The sequence below is a fragment of the Physella acuta genome, unplaced genomic scaffold (genome assembly GCF_028476545.2).
Source record: "Physella acuta isolate Inbredline_101_S28 unplaced genomic scaffold, ASM2847654v3 ptg000329l, whole genome shotgun sequence".
NCBI lineage: Eukaryota > Metazoa > Mollusca > Gastropoda > Physidae > Physella > Physella acuta.
In genome coordinates, this window is record NW_026731848.1 from 427,538 (window position 1) to 433,537 (window position 6,000).

Here is a 6,000-nt window from a genome sequence, read left to right on the forward strand (position 1 = left end):
TTTGATATCTAGGTTGGTGATGTTGGAGATGCTTGATATCTAGGTTGGTGATGTTGTAGATGTTTGATGTATAGGTTGGTGATGTTGGAGATGTTTGATGTATAGGTTGGTGATGTTGGAGATGCTTGATGTATAGGTTGGTGATGTTGTAGATGTTTGATATCTAGGTTGGTGATGTTGTAGATGTTTGATATCTAGGTTGGTGATGTTGTAGATGTTTGATATCTAGGTTGGTGATGTTGTAGATGTTTGATATCTAGGTTGGTGATGTTGTAGATGTTTGATGTATAGGTTGGTGATGTTGGAGATGTTTGATGTATAGGTTGGTGATGTTGTAGATGTTTGATATCTAGATTGGTGATGTTGTAGATGTTTGATGTATAGGTTGGTGATGTTGTAGATGTTTGATGTATAGGTTGGTGATGTTGGAGATGTTTGATATCTAGGTTGGTGATGTTGGAGATGTTTGATATCTAGGTTGGTGATGTTGTAGATGTTTGATGTATAGGTTGGTGATGTTGGAGATGTTTGATGTATAGGTTGGTGATGTTGGAGATGCTTGATATCTAGGTTGGTGATGTTGTAGATGTTTGATATCTAGGTTGGTGATGTTGTAGATGTTTGATATCTAGGTTGGTGATGTTGTAGATGTTTGATATCTAGGTTGGTGATGTTGTAGATGTTTGATATCTAGGTTGGTGATGTTGTAGATGTTTGATGTATAGGTTGGTGATGTTGGAGATGTTTGATGTATAGGTTGGTGATGTTGTAGATGTTTGATGTATAGGTTGGTGATGTTGTAGATGTTTGATGTATAGGTTGGTGATGTTGGAGATGCTTGATATCTAGGTTGGTGATGTTGTAGATGTTTGATGTATAGGTTGGTGATGTTGGAGATGCTTGATATCTAGGTTGGTGATGTTGTAGATGTTTGATGTATAGGTTGGTGATGTTGTAGATGTTTAATATCTAGGTTGGTGATGTTGTAGATGTTTGATGTATAGGTTGGTGATGTTGTAGATGTTTGATATCTAGGTTGGTGATGTTGGAGATGCTTGATATCTAGGTTGGTGATGTTGTAGATGTTTGATGTATAGGTTGGTGATGTTGGAGATGTTTGATATCTAGGTTGGTGATGTTGTAGATGTTTGATATCTAGGTTGGTGATGTTGTAGATGTTTGATGTATAGGTTGGTGATGTTGTAGATGTTTGATATCTAGGTTGGTGATGTTGTAGATGTTTGATGTATAGGTTGGTGATGTTGTAGATGTTTGATGTATAGGTTGGTGATGTTGTAGATGTTTGATATCTAGGTTGGTGATGTTGGAGATGCTTGATATCTAGGTTGGTGATGTTGTAGATGTTTGATGTATAGGTTGGTGATGTTGGAGATGTTTGATGTATAGGTTGGTGATGTTGGAGATGCTTGATGTATAGGTTGGTGATGTTGTAGATGTTTGATATCTAGGTTGGTGATGTTGTAGATGTTTGATATCTAGGTTGGTGATGTTGTAGATGTTTGATATCTAGGTTGGTGATGTTGTAGATGTTTGATATCTAGGTTGGTGATGTTGTAGATGTTTGATGTATAGGTTGGTGATGTTGGAGATGTTTGATGTATAGGTTGGTGTTGTTGTAGATGTTTGATATCTAGGTTGGTGATGTTGTAGATGTTTGATGTATAGGTTGGTGATGTTGTAGATGTTTGATGTATAGGTTGGTGATGTTGGAGATGTTTGATATCTAGGTTGGTGATGTTGGAGATGTTTGATATCTAGGTTGGTGATGTTGTAGATGTTTGATGTATAGGTTGGTGATGTTGGAGATGTTTGATGTATAGGTTGGTGATGTTGGAGATGCTTGATATCTAGGTTGGTGATGTTGTAGATGTTTGATATCTAGGTTGGTGATGTTGTAGATGTTTGATATCTAGGTTGGTGATGTTGTAGATGTTTGATATCTAGGTTGGTGATGTTGTAGATGTTTGATATCTAGGTTGGTGATGTTGTAGATGTTTGATGTATAGGTTGGTGATGTTGGAGATGTTTGATGTATAGGTTGGTGATGTTGTAGATGTTTGATATCTAGGTTGGTGATGTTGTAGATGTTTGATGTATAGGTTGGTGATGTTGTAGATGTTTGATGTATAGGTTGGTGATGTTGGAGATGTTTGATATCTAGGTTGGTGATGTTGGAGATGTTTGATATCTAGGTTGGTGATGTTGTAGATGTTTGATGTATAGGTTGGTGATGTTGGAGATGTTTGATGTATAGGTTGGTGATGTTGGAGATGCTTGATATCTAGGTTGGTGATGTTGTAGATGTTTGATATCTAGGTTGGTGATGTTGTAGATGTTTGATATCTAGGTTGGTGATGTTGTAGATGTTTGATATCTAGGTTGGTGATGTTGTAGATGTTTGATATCTAGGTTGGTGATGTTGTAGATGTTTGATATCTAGGTTGGTGATGTTGTAGATGTTTGATATCTAGGTTGGTGATGTTGGAGATGTTTGATATCTAGGTTGGTGATGTTGTAGATGTTTGATATCTAGGTTGGTGATGTTGGAGATGTTTGATGTATAGGTTGGTGATGTTGTAGATGTTTGATATCTAGGTTGGTGATGTTGGAGATGCTTGATGTATAGGTTGGTGATGTTGGAGATGTTTGATATCTAGGTTGGTGATGTTGTAGATGTTTGATATCTAGGTTGGTGATGTTGGAGATGTTTGATATCTAGGTTGGTGATGTTGGAGATGTTTAATATCTAGGTTGGTGATGTTGTAGATGTTTGATGTCTAGGTTGGTGATGTTGGAGATGTTTGATATCTAGGTTGGTGATGTTGTAGATGTTTGATGTATAGGTTGGTGATGTTGGAGATGTTTGATATCTAGGTTGGTGATGTTGGAGATGTTTGATATCTAGGTTGGTGATGTTGTAGATGTTTGATATCTAGGTTGGTAATGTTGGAGATGTTTGATGTATAGGTTGGTGATGTTGTAGATGTTTGATGTATAGGTTGGTGATGTTGTAGATGTTTGATGTATAGGTTGGTGATGTTGTAGATGTTTGATGTATAGGTTGGTGATGTTGTAGATGTTTGATGTATAGGTTGGTGATGTTGGAGATGCTTGATATCTAGGTTGGTGATGTTGTAGATGTTTGATGTATAGGTTGGTGATGTTGGAGATGCTTGATATCTAGGTTGGTGATGTTGTAGGTGTTTGATGTATAGGTTGGTGATGTTGTAGATGTTTAATATCTAGGTTGGTGATGTTGTAGATGTTTGATGTATAGGTTGGTGATGTTGTAGATGTTTGATATCTAGGTTGGTGATGTTGGAGATGCTTGATATCTAGGTTGGTGATGTTGTAGATGTTTGATGTATAGGTTGGTGATGTTGGAGATGTTTGATATCTAGGTTGGTGATGTTGGAGATGTTTGATATCTAGGTTGGTGATGTTGTAGATGTTTGATGTATAGGTTGGTGATGTTGTAGATGTTTGATATCTAGGTTGGTGATGTTGTAGATGTTTGATGTATAGGTTGGTGATGTTGTAGATGTTTGATGTATAGGTTGGTGATGTTGGAGATGCTTGATGTATAGGTTGGTGATGTTGTAGATGTTTGATATCTAGGTTGGTGATGTTGTAGATGTTTGATATCTAGGTTGGTGATGTTGTAGATGTTTGATATCTAGGTTGGTGATGTTGTAGATGTTTGATATCTAGGTTGGTGATGTTGTAGATGTTTGATATCTAGGTTGGTGATGTTGTAGATGTTTGATGTATAGGTTGGTGATGTTGGAGATGTTTGATGTATAGGTTGGTGATGTTGTAGATGTTTGATATCTAGGTTGGTGATGTTGTAGATGTTTGATGTATAGGTTGGTGATGTTGGAGATGTTTGATGTATAGGTTGGTGATGTTGTAGATGTTTGATATCTAGGTTGGTGATGTTGGAGATGTTTAATATCTAGGTTGGTGATGTTGTAGATGTTTGATGTATAGGTTGGTGATGTTGTAGATGTTTGATGTATAGGTTGGTGATGTTGGAGATGTTTGATATCTAGGTTGGTGATGTTGGAGATGTTTGATGTATAGGTTGGTGATGTTGGAGATGTTTGATATCTAGGTTGGTGATGTTGTAGATGTTTGATGTATATGTTGGTGATGTTGTAGATGTTTGATGTATAGGTTGGTGATGTTGTAGATGTTTGATGTATAGGTTGGTGATGTTGTAGATGTTTGATGTATAGGTTGGTGATGTTGGAGATGTTTGATATCTAGGTTGGTGATGTTGGAGATGTTTGATGTATAGGTTGGTGATGTTGGAGATGTTTGATATCTAGGTTGGTGATGTTGTAGATGTTTGATGTATAGGTTGGTGATGTTGTAGATGTTTGATGTATAGGTTGGTGATGTTGGAGATGTTTGATATCTAGGTTGGTGATGTTGTAGATGTTTGATATCTAGGTTGGTGATGTTGGAGATGTTTGATGTATAGGTTGGTGATGTTGTAGATGTTTGATGTATAGGTTGGTGATGTTGTAGATGTTTGATGTATAGGTTGGTGATGTTGGAGATGTTTGATGTATAGGTTGGTGATGTTGTAGATGTTTGATGTATAGGTTGGTGATGTTGTAGATGTTTGATGTATAGGTTGGTGATGTTGTAGATGTTTGATGTATAGGTTGGTGATGTTGTAGATGTTTGATATCTAGGTTGGTGATGTTGGAGATGTTTGATATCTAGGTTGGTGATGTTGTAGATGTTTGATGTATAGGTTGGTGATGTTGTAGATGTTTGATGTATAGGTTGGTGATGTTGTAGATGTTTGATGTATAGGTTGGTGATGTTGTAGATGTTTGATATCTAGGTTGGTGATGTTGTAGATGTTTGATGTATAGGTTGGTGATGTTGTAGATGTTTGATATCTAGGTTGGTGATGTTGTAGATGTTTGATATCTAGGTTGGTGATGTTGTAGATGTTTGATATCTAGGTTGGTGATGTTGTAGATGTTTGATGTATAGGTTGGTGATGTTGGAGATGTTTGATATCTAGGTTGGTGATGTTGTAGATGTTTGATGTATAGGTTGGTGATGTTTTAGATGTTTGATATCTAGGTTGGTGATGTTGTAGATGTTTGATGTATAGGTTGGTGATGTTGGAGATGTTTGATATCTAGGTTGGTGATGTTGTAGATGTTTGATGTATAGGTTGGTGATGTTGTAGATGTTTGATATCTAGGTTGGTGATGTTGTAGATTGATGTATAGGTTGGTGATGTTGGAGATGTTTGATATCTAGGTTGGTGATGTTGTAGATGTTTGATGTCTAGGTTGGTGATGTTGGAGATGTTTGATATATAGGTTGGTGATGTTGTAGATGTTTGATGTATAGGTTGGTGATGTTGGAGATGTTTGATATCTAGGTTGGTGATGTTGTAGATGTTTGATATCTAGGTTGGTGATGTTGGAGATGTTTGATGTATAGGTTGGTGATGTTGTAGATGTTTGATGTATAGGTTGGTGATGTTGTAGATGTTTGATGTATAGGTTGGTGATGTTGTAGATGTTTGATGTATAGGTTGGTGATGTTGTAGATGTTTGATATCTAGGTTGGTGATGTTGGAGATGTTTGATATCTAGGTTGGTGATGTTGTAGATGTTTGATGTATAGGTTGGTGATGTTGTAGATGTTTGATGTATAGGTTGGTGATGTTGTAGATGTTTGATGTATAGGTTGGTGATGTTGTAGATGTTTGATATCTAGGTTGGTGATGTTGGAGATGTTTGATGTATAGGTTGGTGATGTTGTAGATGTTTGATGTATAGGTTGGTGATGTTGTAGATGTTTGATGTATAGGTTGGTGATGTTGTAGATGTTTGATGTATAGGTTGGTGATGTTGTAGATGTTTGATATCTAGGTTGGTGATGTTGGAGATGTTTGATATCTAGGTTGGTGATGTTGTAGATGTTTGATGTATAGGTTGGTGA